Source organism: Lontra canadensis, unplaced genomic scaffold, assembly GCF_010015895.1.
Source record: "Lontra canadensis isolate GAN:19392208 unplaced genomic scaffold, GSC_riverotter_1.0 scaffold64, whole genome shotgun sequence".
Classification (NCBI taxonomy): Eukaryota; Metazoa; Chordata; class Mammalia; order Carnivora; family Mustelidae; genus Lontra; species Lontra canadensis.
This window is the reverse complement of record NW_022631058.1, coordinates 9,546,113-9,560,829: the sequence shown is the minus strand read 5'-3', so window position 1 is coordinate 9,560,829 and position 14,717 is coordinate 9,546,113. Positions and strand designations below refer to the sequence as shown.

At 42.8% G+C, this 14,717-nt stretch overlaps 1 pseudogene; it reads left to right on the top strand.

Moving 5' to 3' along the window:
- Positions 1 to 8,544: 8,544 nt before the first annotated feature.
- Positions 8,545 to 11,305, top strand: LOC116879905 (annotated as a pseudogene).
- The last annotated feature ends 3,412 nt before the right edge of the window (positions 11,306 to 14,717 follow it).

Genomic DNA, 14,717 nt, shown 5'->3' with positions numbered 1-14,717 from the left:
AAGGCTTCTGGACAACAGTAGGAGAGTAGTAGTTAAGGTTTAGGGAGTCCGAAGTTCTGTGTGGATTTTCAGTGGTGTGGGGTGAGGCAAGTCATGTCGGCACCCCTAGCCCCCTCCTTGTTCAAGTGCCAGCTGTGGTCGGTGGTCCTCTGTTCGCCGGGGTGAGGAGAAGCAGAGCTACATTGCCAGTAGGAGTATAAATTGATACAGCCTCTAGGAAAAGCACACTGGTCATATTAATTGAAGCAGAAAATGCATATATTAGCGGACAAGCAAATCCATTTCTTAAAATTTATCCTACAGATGTACTTTCACTTGTACAGATTAAGGCAGCTCTGAATGTACTACCGATAGAGAATGTCAATAGGGAAAGGAAGTAGGTTGAGTGAAAAACGCCAAGTGGGGAGTTTACAAAAAACATTTGATTATCTCCCCCCTCCCCTGCTTTGGTAGTATTTGCTGTTTTTCATTTGTTCTGTTTTTGTTTTCATTTTGCTGCTGAGGGGTGGAATTGGGTGGCTGGTGACAGGGGTGATAAGATTATGTTTTGATGTTTTTTGAACATTTTGAATTTTATACTGTATGCAGAAATGACCCAAGTTTTTTTTTGTTTTTTTTTTTAAGGATTTTTTTAAAAAAAGATTTTATTTATTTATTTGACAGAGAGAGATCACAAGTAGGCAGAGAGGCAGGCAGAGAGAGAGGGGGAACCAGGCTCCCTGTTGAGCAGAGAGCCCGATGTGGGGCTGGATCCCAGACCCCGAGATCATGACCTGAGCCAAAGGCAGAGGCCCAACCCACTGAGCCACCCAGGCGCCCCTGACCCAAGTTTGTTGTTGTTGTTTTTTTTTTTTTAAGTCAAAATAAGGTAAAAGTAAACAAAGAAAATGAACAACAACAAAAATATGGACAAAGCCCCAGCTTTTTTTTTTTTTTTTTTAACTTTCCTCTTGCTACATTAAAATTTTAAATTAAAGGAAAGGAAGAAAGTCACTTAAGGGGAATTACTGGGATTTTTTTGGTTTGTATTTTGTTTGTCTTTATTATGCTTGACTTTCATATGCCTTTTTGTTGGTTAAAGTGAAGAGTATTTTCCTTTTACTTTTTGGGCGCTGGAAAACTGATTTGAGTTGATTCCTTACAACTGCAAAAAGTGACTTTATTTGCATGATTCTGATGAACCAAACCGTCATGTCTGTGCTTTTCCCTTGATCTGCCAATCTTTATTTCTGAGATTTGAGTAACCCTTGAAAAGTTGTAAGCAGCAAACCTAACCTAGACAGCCATTTTCCTTGACTTCCCAGTGAGTGGTGGAGCTTGCTAGAGCTTGGGGCCTGCTGCCCAGAGATTTAATCCCCTGGGCAATCAGAGAGAGCTGTTCAGGGCGGCGGATCCTAATTGGGTATTGAACATTTTGTTAAATGACTCAAGTTCGGCCTTCCTGCTTTATTAGAAATTACAAGTTGTGTATTTGGGGATTACACTTCCAGAGTTTTGATTTCTTTCTTTATTCTTTTCTCACTTGCAAATTGTTTAGGCAAAGGGCTCCTTTCATTGGGCTGGTCTTTTAACTCGATTAACCCACAAGGACTACTTCACAGTTCTTCCTTAGCAAATTGTCCCCTCTGTGTAAAATGGGGAACTGTGTGGCCTCTTTGCTGTGAGGGCCAGCCACATGGAGCCCCCCAGACCAGGCGCGGTCTTTTGGAAATTTTCAGATGAAGAGGCTGTCTGTGAATGCGTGCCAAGTGGGGTGTTTGAGAGAGCCCCTTCATGTTGACTTACGTCTGTCGCCTTCAGTTAGGAGAATTCACCACAGCCCACATCGAGACGCCCTCCAGGATCCCATAAAGAGCTTGTTTTATTGTGTACATAGACAACTTGGCATTAAAGGCTAACTTCCACCAGGACTGTGTTTACTTTCCTATTGTGAACTAAAGTCACTTGTTTGTGTGAATGGGGTTCAGCTTGTCTATCCCTTATACATACCTGTGAGTCAGACACGATCTGAGTGGTTGTGACCTATGTGTGAACTGTGTGCTTGTATTTGGTGGTAGGGACTGGAGTTTGGCTAATATTTTTCCAGAACGTTTCCAGCAGTCCTTACAGCCTACTTAAGCAAACAAATAGTGATATCCGTCACGGAACAACTAGACACACAGTTCTGAGTGCTTTTTCAGATGCTCTTTACAATGATTGGCCCAAGGCCTATCCTAACATCGTGTTCTATAGACGCAACTCTCAGTTCTTTGAAGAAGAAAGATAAATCTCAGGGCAACAGATTTCCTTCTGTTTTCCTTCAAGTGTTTGGCTCTAATTCAGTAATTAGTTATACAGAGATCATCAAATCATGAAAATGATGGCATTTAGGAGTATTACCTTTTCTTAAGTGGGGATTACGAGACTCTCTGAATCTCTAGGCTCCCGGCTTTTGGGGGTCTTGTGTAAGAACTTTTGCCATAGTATGATATTAAAACAAAAACAAATAAACCAAACAGCTCCAGCAAGAGAAGGTTTTGATGTCTGAGACTGAGTCACAGGTGAGGCCCTAAAAATAGCATATACCTCAAGACAGGCAGCTGTCTTGCAGAAAGGAAAGAAAGAATGCTGGGGGTGGCAGTAGGCAGATTCTTGTTCTATGAGCACGTCACAAGAGTTTACTATATGCTCAATGCCGTGCTGGCTGGGAACACAGTCTTTAGGGATAAAGTGGTTGACCAGATAGACTTGACCCACCATAAGGAATAAACTTGAGTCTAGGTGCACTGGAGAGCTGTGTGGGGGAAGCAGTGGATACAAGGGTCCCCCTCATGCCTCTGTGGAGGCTGATAGTACACTTTGGATTCCCACTTGAATGGGACATTGGTGACATTGGAGAGAGCTGGGGGCACCCATTTTTGTCAGGGGTGAAAAGGGTTGCAGAGACACAGTGGTGTCGGTAGGAAGGGCTGGTTGGACCCGGGATGGGTTCGAGGGAGGGAAGAAGCATCAGATCCTATTTCTGCTTCTATGACTTTAACTGGAATCCCACAAAACTGATCTGAATAGCACAGAAAACTAAAAATAGAGGGGATGAACCCCTGAAAGTTAGACTTACAGCCCGTGGAGCCCTTAGCACAATGGGGTTCCTCATGGAAAGGATGTTTTCCCCTACCTCACCATCCTGTCATTTGCTGTTTTAAAAAAATGGGCTGTTTTGCCTTGTGCTTTGGTAAAAATATTGCTTTAATTCTTGGTAAGTAAATGGAGTCTTAAAGCTTAAACCTCTGCCCTGGGCAAGGAACCAGAGGATGTCATTGTGCATAACTTCAAAGGCTGATAAGATGTTTAAGGTCGCTACTCTCTGAAAGAGTTCCTTTCTGTTAAGGCCAGCCAGAAACATCCGTGTGCTCCAGGTCCCACCGTGATTCTGATAAGAAGTAGAAGACCGTTTTCTTCACTGCGTGTCTGTTGAGATTCTCGCTTGCATTCCTCTACCCCACAGAATATATTTTCTTTCTCTGTGCCCTACAATGATCGCAGTGTGCTTGGGATGATGGATGTCCAGTAAGCATGATATTAAAAGCAGCACCTTTTCCATCTGGAGGAGTCAAAGGAGCAGTGGTCTGCGTTGTACCATTTCCATGTTTCCGTGTTGGTGTGAAGCAGTCACCCAAGGACTTGGGGGCTCTTGATGTTTGAGGGATTAGGACCGGTGTGATATATAAGCTGGTGAAAAATTAAGCAAGCCACTTTCTCACTGTCTCTAGTCATCCGCCATTTAAAGCCAGTTGCTGACAGGTTAGATGGGTTTAGCTCAGTGTCTACCGTTTGTCAAGGACATTTCCCTCTCTTTTTTCTCATTTTATCCCTGGGCCAGGCAGAATATGCTGATTTCTCTCTCTCAGCAGCAGACAGTTTGGCACAGCAGATGCCCACAACCTGTGAAAGCAGGGGTGGAAGATTTTCAGTAAATTGTCCAGGAAATAAGGAAATACTGGCTCTGCTGCTGGAAACGTTTGCCGTTCACTGGGCATTCTCTCGCGCAGAATATCTTGCAGCCATAGTACGTTTTTTTCCCCTACAGTTTGACTTTGCAAACGGAGGCCTGCACGGTCAAGTTTAGGAGGATAAGGCCTCGGAATAGAAGGGATGGAGTCCTGAAAATGATTCATTCATTTCATTTCATCATTCATTTCATCCACCCCCCCGGGGGCTGGATGGCAGAACATGGATGCCTTGATGGCCAAAGGTGGTGGCCATTCTTCTGCGTCCCTGTCGCACAGCCCTTGGAGCTTCTCGGTGCTTCTCAGTGCCTGTGGGTTGCTTCATGCAGGTGTGATTGAGGTTTCTGGTGGCTGCTTGTAGTTCCCTCGTCCTTCATATGACTTCTTGGCCCTCAGGGTAGAGACAGAATTCTCTAGTCCTGCCTGGTGTGAAGCCCTTGTGCGTTACTTGGTGGAGGGGCATCACGCTGTTGTCGCCTTCCATAGAAGGAGCCCCAGCCAGCCTGCCAGAAAAAAATGTGACGTAAACGAAGACTTGGGAACCTCACAGTTTGAAGCTCCCATTTTCGCATTCCAGACTGATGCCCTCAGGCAGACTGGAGATAGCTTAATACAAGCATATTTGTAACACTCCCGTTCCAACCAGATCAAAGGGCAGAGAGCCCTCCTGGCTTGCAGCCTCCAAGATGAAAACTGGACTCTGGAACGGAGTGTGTGTGACTTGGCCGTGCCTTGAATCCGGGAAGAAATACCAATTCTGTTATGGATATTTGAGCCATCAGATGGAGACTTTGAAGTCTCTTTGCCTATAATAAATTGGATTCGGTGGCTTCCTCGTCCTGCCCCCACCTTGGACTCGTTGAAGATTGGGGGTTTCTTCTAAAGTGGTGCTTCTAGTTGGGGCTGTTGGGGAAAAAGATGAGGTGAGCGCACATGAGCCTGGGTAGGTGCTGGAGTGCTGGTAGCCGGGGCGGGCTCCGCTCGGAGGCCAGATCTCCAGGGATGTTCCAGATGCTGCCGTGACTGGGGTGATGCGAGGAACTGAAGGTAGCGTTCGCTCCTCACACAGAATATGGAAATGTCATCAGCTTTTTTCAGACTCTTAGATTCCATGAACTAGTAACATTTCAAAAGAAAATTTCTATTTTTTTTTGTAAAGAAAGACTTTAAAAATTACCATTCTTTATCACTATAATTTCATCAAACAACTGACCTTTGAACCAACCCAAAAAAAAAAAAAAAAAAGAATCAGTGAGAATTTGATTTGGGGACAAAATCTTTCTTTAAATATTATGCATTTAGCATGATTTAAAAAAAAAATCCTAATACATTGTTAAGATTTTCTTCATTTTGCCTCTGGCCAGTGAAAACTTTCTCACTAACCACTACTGGTCTGTGAACAGATATTTGGAAACTGAGTTAGTTATTTGAAAATTGTGTCAGGTTACGTAGATTACTTAATATATAGATATATATAAATACGTACTTATGTAGATATAACCTAAAAGAAAAATCATAATTATTACGGTAATAACATGTTTACATTATTAGGCTTTGAATTATAGAGTATTTTTACATATATTATCCCATATGATCAGTTAGTTTATGCCCTTAAAACATAAGTTAGTCTTAATAGCCTGAGCTAAATAGAATTAATACTAGAAGGGAAATCTAGTGTTTAAATTGTTAGTGTCCTAGAGTCAAATATGAATAATTTTAAAAATTATCTACTGCTTTGATTTTTCTGTATCTCTTTTAGCCTGCTATGTTAGCAAGAGTAAATAAGCAGCTAATACTATGATGGTGTGAACACATCTTTATAACCGTATGTTTAGCCCACCCGGTACAGGTATGTATTTGTGATATTCGTTTGTTTGTTTGTTTTAAAGACTTTATTTATTTATTTGTCATAGAGAGAGTGAGAGAGCACAAGAGGGGCAGAGAGGCAGAAGGAAAAGGGAGAAGCAGGCTCCCTACTGAGAGGGAGCCCAACATGGGGCTTAACCCTAGGACCCTGGGATCACAACCTGAGCCAAATGCTTAACTGACTGAGCCACCTTTATGATTTCTTTTTTTCTTTTCTTTTCTTTTTTTTTTTTTTTAAAGATTCTTTTTTTTATTTATTTACTTCACAGAGAGAGACACTGTGAGAGAGGGAACACAAGCAGGGGGAGTGGGAGAGGGAGAAGCAGGCTCCCTGCCTAGCAGGGACCCCTTTGTAGGGCTCTATCCCAGGACCCTGGAATCATAACCCCAGCCGAAGGCAGATGCTTAACCACTGAGCCACCCAGGTGCCCCTATGATGTTTTCTTCTAATAAAAAATCAGAATATATATTCTGAGAAACAGAAATATACATGTGGGGAATAATAAAATTGTCAAAAATACAGTATGAGAAGATCTGAGAGCTGCATGGGGGAGGCATTAAGGGGGAAGTGAGAGGAGGAGGAGGGAGGAAGAGAAGGCAGGCGAGTGAAAGAGAGAATTTTTATTCAGAGTAGGGGTGTTTCTAGTCTCAAACGTGTGTTTATTTTTTATTTTTTAAAAAGATTTTAAGAGACAGTGTGTGCACATGGGGATGGGGTGACGCGCCCAAGCAGGACTCGATCACAGGACTCTGAGATCATGACCTGAGCTGAAACCAAGAGTCAGATGCTTAGACTGAGCCCCCCAGGTGCCCCTCAAACTTGTAGTTAATAACAAATATATATTTTGACTTCTACTCAGGTGTCTCTGTCTTGAACATCTGAATATAGGTGTTTCTGATTTTGAATGTTCTCTTTGAACAAGATAACACAGCATTTTCCCTTTGCCAGCTTCTCCTTCTTGCTCTCCTAGGATTACAGGCTCCCTCGGGTTCCCTAAAGGAGGATGCTAGCTTTAGTGTTCTGCTTTGCAGGTGTTTCTCTGAAGCAAAACCTAGTGCAAGTCCTGTAGCCTAGTTGTTAAGCCAGCAGTCTTTCTTTTGAAGACCTTCTACCAAGCTAGCACTTCAATTAGGCATTAATTAGTCAGCCAAAGGCTTCAGACAAGAGATCCTTCCACAAACATCTACTGGGCGCTTTCGCCATGTCAGCCTTGGTGTCAGGCAGGGGAGACACTAACAGAGCTCAAGATAAAATAGCATCTGCCTTTGGAGAGCTCATAGTCTACTGGGGAGAAAGACTAGGATACAACAAATAATTAGTTACAAATAGTGATTAATTCTGAATAGGAAACAAATGGGATGCTATTATTGATAAACTTGAAAGAAGCAATGTTGCAAACTAATCAGATCAAGAAAAAATTCAACAATAACTGACAATATTGTGTGTGTGTATATATGTATATACATGAAAAAGACAAAGATTTTGTGGTATATGGATATGATGTATTTATAACACAAAACATTATTTTAAGAAAGGAAACCATTAGGGGGGAAAATCATTAACTCTTAATTTTCTCATGGCGTCTATTTATTGAGTAATTCCTATGCAAAGCTGCAATTTGCTAGAGACTTACAGGGAGCAAAAGGCGCTCCAGTTGGAAGGGTAGATCCCGCTGGTCAACTTAACCAATCCCGTGGACGCTGCATGACCTAGCAGGAGTGCTTTGACCAGATATCCCAGCATATCCATAAACTAAAAAAAAAAATTTTTTAAAAATCTTTTGGGGTTATAGTTACATGTCATTTTGCTCTCAGTAAAAAACAAAGTGGGTTAAAGCTTCTGCCTTCGGCTCAGGTCGTGATCCCAGGATGCTGGGATTGAGCCCTGACTCGGGCTTTCTGCTTAGCCGGGGAGGGGAGGGGGACTACTTCCACCGCACTCTGGTTAGCAGGGGGGACTACTCCCCCCCCCACTCTGCCTGCCTCTCTGCCTACTTGTGATTGCTGTCATATAAATAAAAATCTTAAAAACAAAACAAACAAACAAAAACAAAAAAACAAACAACAAAAAACCCCCCAAATCATCTAACATTTCATGAACTTCTATTCTGAATCAGTCCCCGAGCTTGCACTCAGAGAACATACACCGATGGGAGAGTGGATAATTATACGCAAAAGTTGAATATAAAGTAGGAAGGGTTTGGTACAGGGGCAAAGCTGCAGGCAACAGAGGGAGAGCTTGGTTGGGGAGGGGGAGCCTGGCAAAAGATTTCTGGGATGGCATTTCCCACCACACCTTAGAGAGTGGGCAAGCATTAGACTTGTAGAGAGTGGCCTGCCATGCACTTGTTCAGCCACCTTTATAAGCTCTTGGGAATACCCATTAAGCCTCCTTTTCATATTAAAACTAACAACTCTTTGTTTCCGGAGGGCATATGTCTTGTTAGGGAGCAATAATAATATATCAGTTTCCATCAAGTTGCGTTTTATCATCATAATGGTTACGGAGGAGGCTGCTTTTAGCTCCTGCAGTGCATTTTAATGTGTTGCAAGAAACATGGAAACTGACTAAAGGCATAATGGATCCATAATGGATGGGGAGCTGACGAGGCCACAAATGGGACACGCCATGGCTGGAACATGAAAGTGCTTCACTTGAAGTCAGAGGCAGCTTCTGCATTAGAAGGAGCTGATGAGCGCCGTCTGGTTTCACCCAGCACTCCGAGGTGACGTGTGGGCAGACTCGCTGGTCTGCGTCTTCTGGTTGCTTTTGCCCTCAGAGTCTGTGATGGCGGCCCCGGCCTGCGAACCACCAGAGGCTGGGAACGTGGGAGAAGAGGAAGCCCTGGGTCAGTGCGCTTGCGTGCAGCTTTCTGAAGAGCCTGTTAGCAGCGGAGGTGATCGGTTATGAGTGCTGTAAAGGGTACTTTTCTAAGAAAGAAAGAAAAGTTTGGGATTAAGGGTGAGCGTATTTTGGGAGCCAGGCAGGAAGGCCTGCTTTGCACCCGACCCTGGGAGAGGACAGGCATGGCCTTTGAGCTGTCAGCCCTGACCATTTCTGGAGCCTAGTCAGCTAAGTTGGTGTATCTTGGAGGTGGTTTTCATAACTGAACACAATAAATGCCAAAGTAACCTTTTGCAGAACTTCTTTGGTGAGAAGAACCATTTTTACTTTATGTCCTCACAGTGAATGTGTTCTAAGTAAGGCCTGGCCCAATGTCTTACATTTTTTGGTCACCCCTGCAGCCCTGGGAGGTTGGGGGGGCCCTCAGAACCCTTAGTGAGTCCTTGTTGATCATGGACTAATGTGCTCAGGTATTTGCCAGAGAAAGTATTGCTAGAGAACTGCAGGCAGAAAGAGGCACTTGAATCCTCGAATCCAGAACTCCTCATTATATCAAGGCTCTGTCTTTAGAACACTAGTATTTCCCCCAAATACTGTTCAGTGCTATTTTTTTCCCATTGCATTTGGAAATGGTTGGTCTACTAGAACTGATCACCCAGTAGAATGAACTTTAGCCAATCCTGGTGTTTCTGATAAATTAGTCTTTTGTTGGGTGTTGGGATTTTTTTTTTTTTTTTTTTTTTTTTGGTCTTTCCCTGATTCTTGAGTTTGGGAGCGAGTGAGTTACAGTACATTTTGATTCGGTTTTAATCCATCAAAATCAAGTTAGTTATAAGTGATGGAAGAGCTCACTTTGTGGAGTCCAGGCTGCCTGGAGACATCAGCCACATGCCAAAAGCTTGCTTGTTGCCCGGCAACCTTGCCGGAGGAATAGATTTTCTGCCACCGGCTCCCTTTTTAGTCGAGGTGCAATCTATTAGCATTACTGTTCGAGTCCAGAGAACTGGAGCTGGAGTTTAACTGGAAAGAATGGTCAGAGTTTTTTGTTTTTGTTTTCGAATAACCAGGCATCGTGTTTCTGGCTTCTAAGCACCACTGCTAATTTCACTGACTTCTGAATAAAGACTCAGAGTTTATTAATATCACTGAATGTGGCTGAAGCTGAAGAGGTCAGCCTGCTTGGCCCATGAGGAAGCTCAGTGCTTCATTTCGGAAGAAACTGTCATGCAAGGAGTGGGTGGGCACCCTGAGCACCCAAGTGGAATGTGGACCGGATAAGACGACTGCGTGGGCCCCCAAGCTTTTTTCTCATGACGTGGTCTGGGGGTTCCCGCTTTCTGAAACTTACTGTCCGCCTGCAGAAGCTGTATTTTCTTCAGGTATTTGCCATCCTGTTCTGATTGAAAAGTGGCTGTGCATTCCTTCCTTTTATCCTTCAATCAGAGAGTGTCTTTTCTCCTTTTGTAGCTAAATACTTCACCCACAGGATTGACGGTTTCCATCTACCAGGGGAGTGTGCCTTACTGTCAGCTCTATTGTTTTGCTTACCCTCTTAATGTAATAGCTTTGGGTTGTAGCAAGGGAAGATGATGGCGAAGCCCAGCGTCTGGTGGCTGGAGTTATTTGCCTCTGCTGAAATGCAATTTTAATAATGGACTGTATCAGCTCAATGTGTTTTCTTGCCCCTTTGTAAAAGAAAGGAAGCTCTCAGAGCATTAACCCATTGGAGGCTGGAAAAATCAAAGTCGCCAGGAACCACTTAATTAAATGACACTTGCATCTCAAATGAGAAAGCTTGCAAACAGGCTGCAGAAATTCTCTGGACAGGAGAGGAGGGGGTTGTTCCTTTTTCAGGGAGTGGGCACTAGCCACCTTATCGATCCCACTCTTTTTAAGGGCCAAATGTAGGAAAGTACAGTTCGTGATTTGCCAGAGAAATGAGAGAACCTGATAAAACCATGACTGACTCAATAAAACAGTCTCGGAATGCATTGCTTTATTTGTTCCAGTCAAACTTTATTCATTATGATAACTCAGGTATTTGGGTTTATATTTTCCAAGTAATCCTAGAATATGCCTGACATAAGGGACCTTCGAACCTTCGAAAGCATAAACTGAGTGGCCAGTTTTACAAAGGGAACCAGTGAGTCTCTTTCCTGAAACTGCCTGTGAAGGTGGCAGCCATCTCTTACTCCGCATCACGACAGTCTTCAGACCTCTAGTGAAGTCCAAGATCGGTAAAAAGAGGACCACAAAGTTCATCCGGGACCAGTCAGAGTGGTATGTCAAAATTAAGCACAACTGACAGAAACCCAGAGGCACTGACAATCGGGTGCGTAGAAGATTCAAGGACCAGATCTTGACGCCCAGCGTTAGTTTCGGGAGCAACAAGGAAATAAAGCACATGCTTCCCAGTGGCTTCTGGAAGTTCCTTGACCACAGTGTCAAGGAGCTTGAGGTGTGGCTGATGTGCAACAAATCTCACCATGCAGAGATTGCTCACGGCGTCTCCTCCAAGAACCCCATAGCCGTTGTGGAGAGCGCAGCCCAGCTGGCCATTGGAGTCACCAATCCCAGTGCTGGTTTGTGCGGTGAGGAAGATGAATAGACAGCTTATGTGCAGGTTGTATGTGTTAATAAAACCTTAAAACAATGAGAAGAAAAAACCCACCCAGAACAAAACAAAGGAAACCGGCATGGTATAGAAGTTTGCTCTGGGATGCAGAGCTTTGTTGAGAATGAAGAACAGGGACCAAAACCCTGACCATTGGACTCCTAACAGCAACACCACCCAAACAATGTATTTGTAATGATATGCAGGAGAAGCACCTACTTCTCTAGTTCGCATTTCATTACTATATCCAAAAATATCAAGACACACTGACTGTGTGTGTGCATGCATTAGGCTAGGTGCTGGGGAAAGACAAGATCTTTACCTTCTCGCAGTTACACGTAGAGGTGGAGGAACCCCCTCGTTGACACTGAAATAGGTAAGGAAAGTACAGGTTGAGGTAAGTACCTAGCTGAGACCCAAGGGGAACACAGGAATGCTGGTGACAGATAACAAAGTCTCGAGTACTTGACTTTTAACTGTATCTGTTACAGTACTTAACTCTTTGGGGACCCCTGTATTCTTACCACTAACAAACTAGGTTGGATAAAACTTGAAACCTCTGGAAGTGTTCATTGTCATCATTAACATTGTATCATAATGGAGAGATCTGTCTGGCTTAGGTGGTGAGCTTCCCATGACACAGTGGGCGTACAAAATCTACACTGAGGGGCGCTTGGGTGGCTCAGTGGGTTAAAGCCTCTGCCTTTGGCTCAGGTCATGATCCCAGGGTCCTGGGATCGAGCCCCGAGTTGGGCTCTCTGCTCAGTGGGAAGCTTGCTTCCTCTCTCTCTGCCTGCCTCTCTGCCTACTTGTGATCTCTGTCTGTCAAATAAATAAAATCTTAAAAAAAAAAAAAAAAAAACTACACTGATAGCCATCTTAGAGCTCTTCCAATCGTAGATACTGTGACTCTGCCGCGTCATCCATGCATCCATCCATCCATCCATCCAGTTCCTTCATGTTGCAAATACTTGTTAGACATTTCCAAACTAACTGTTGAAAATTTATGCCCAGCAAAAATATTTTCAAGACCCAGGTGGACATACTTCTCTAGAGAACTATGCCATACAAAATTCTGTTAGCATCTGTCTTGGGACACTTTATCCTAACAAATTTGATTTTTAAAGTCCTAAAGCTCATTCTTTTTCTTTCTAACTGGTTGTATTAGTGTCCCAGGCAACTTTATGTGCAAGATTTTTGTTTGTTTGTTTTTGCATGTAGTACTATGAAAGTCCAATGTGAGGCTTTGCCTTGGGTTTGGGTATGTATTAAGCGGGTCTCTTAGAGGGCAGTGGTAAAAACTAATTGACTTGGCCAAGGGCGGCATCTGTTTTTAGGGTCTTGATCTTACCACATACCACACGGTTATTTGTTGCTGGCTTTGCCACTCTCTCTCTGTTTCCTTAGAAATATCCCAGATCCCGAAATCTGCTATAAATTTACTGTGGATGGATTTTGCATTTCCCTCCACTCCCATGCTGCACACACCACTTGGAAGAAATGAAGTGAGAACACAACTAAAAGTGTTTATCCTGCTGTTCTTTGCATTTTCTTTGTTCTCCAGATACATTGTGATATCTGGAGATCAGATTTCATAGACAAGTAGAAACAGCTGGGGGCACTTGTTTTTGTAATTTCATGTTAAATTCATTTCCTTAAAAATCTGTCTTGAGAGGAGTTTTCTTTAGACTTTCCTCCCATTTTGGTGTGTTTCTCTTTTTTTTTTTTTCCCATAGGGTTTATTTTGTTTTTAGCCTAAGAAGACACAGCCATGGTGGACTGTCCCTAATGTGCCTCTCTCTGTCACCCCTTGAGTGTCCCCTGGGATGCTTTCTGAACATGGAAGGTTTGCTCTGTGCTAACCACTCTGGGAATGATTTAACTTAGTAAATACCTCCACTCACTCCCAGGGGCAAGTAATGCCATTATTCCCATTTGGCTGGAAACAGGCTCAGAAAGTTTAATCCATTTTTTAAAAAGATTTTATTTATTCATTTGAGGGAGAGAGAGAGAGAGCAAGTGCACTTGTGAGTAGAGGGAGGGGCCGAGGGGGAAGGAGAGGGAGAGAATCTTAAGTAGACACCTGCCCACTGTGGAGCCCAACACAGGGCTTGGTCTCATGACCCTGAGATCATGACCTGAGCTGAAACCAAGAGTTGGATGCTTAACTGACTGAGCCACCTAGGCACCTCAAAAGTTTAATCAGTGTTTAAGCCAAAGTCACACAATGTAGGTGGAGAGCAAGACCGAAGTTGTATTTATATAATTCAAAAATCTTTCTCTTGCTGTTGTTCCTAGCTGTAATTCCCCCTTTATTTCTCCATTCTAGGAACCCCCCCTTTTTCTTTTAATCTGTGACAGACTTCTTAAAATAAAAAGGGGGAAGTGATTTGTGTATTATTTTCATTAGACCAAGTATTTTCTATGTACGGTTTGCAGAATACTAGCCTGCAAGATGTTTAAGAAGAGTCTTGCATCAAATTAATTTGGTTAAAACTGCACATTACATCCCCTTCTGGGAAATTCTGAATTCAGCTTTGCATATTAAGAAGTCTGAAATGTACTTCAGCAAAAAAGTATTTTTATTTTAAAATTTTAAAATTTTATTGTTATTTAATTTTCCTAAATTTCTAGTTGCACCCTCTTCTTCTTTTTTATTTTTCTCCTAATGCCTTTAAAAGCACAGTTTGGAAAAGTCTTCAGCGAAAGACAAATAATGAACTTGGTGCATTCCACTATGCAACTGAAGTTTTTGAGAAAAAGAAGGGGAAGAAAACAGAATGCTCTCAGGCCCCGTAAAGATCACAACCTTGTGCTTCACCCTGTTCCACTTTAAAACTGTTTTATTTTTACCCAGATTCCTCCAAGGCAAGAAATGTGTTTCCTGCTCTTTATCTCCTACCCTGAGACTTGGGTTTTTTTTTGGTTTTGTTTTGTTTTTTGGGGTTTTTTTTGCCTGAGACATGACTAGGGTTTTTTTTGCCATCTGTCCCCCTCTGCACCCACTAATGTGTGGTAAGCTCTTTGAGGAGAGGAGCTGGGCTGTGGCATCTTTATGGTCTGACAGTGGCTTAGTAATTACACAGAAAGTAGAGAAATGACCTGCATTTGGAATAAAGGAACAAATGCAGTCTGTAGATCTGTTTTTCTGAGTTGACTCTAGCGAAGTGAATAACCCCCTCTTTGAGTGACAGAGTGAAATTTGAGAAGCTGCAGTAACTCATTTATATCACTAGGGTTCCATTTGGAAAATGATACCTCCTGTTGTCTAATTTAATTAGTAATTGTGTTTTCAGTTCCAATTGAAAGCCTCAGAAGAAAGGATGGTAATAAACTGTTTTTGGTATTATTATTATTATCTAATTATATTTACTATTGTGACGGTTTTAGATTAAGACACTTTTCA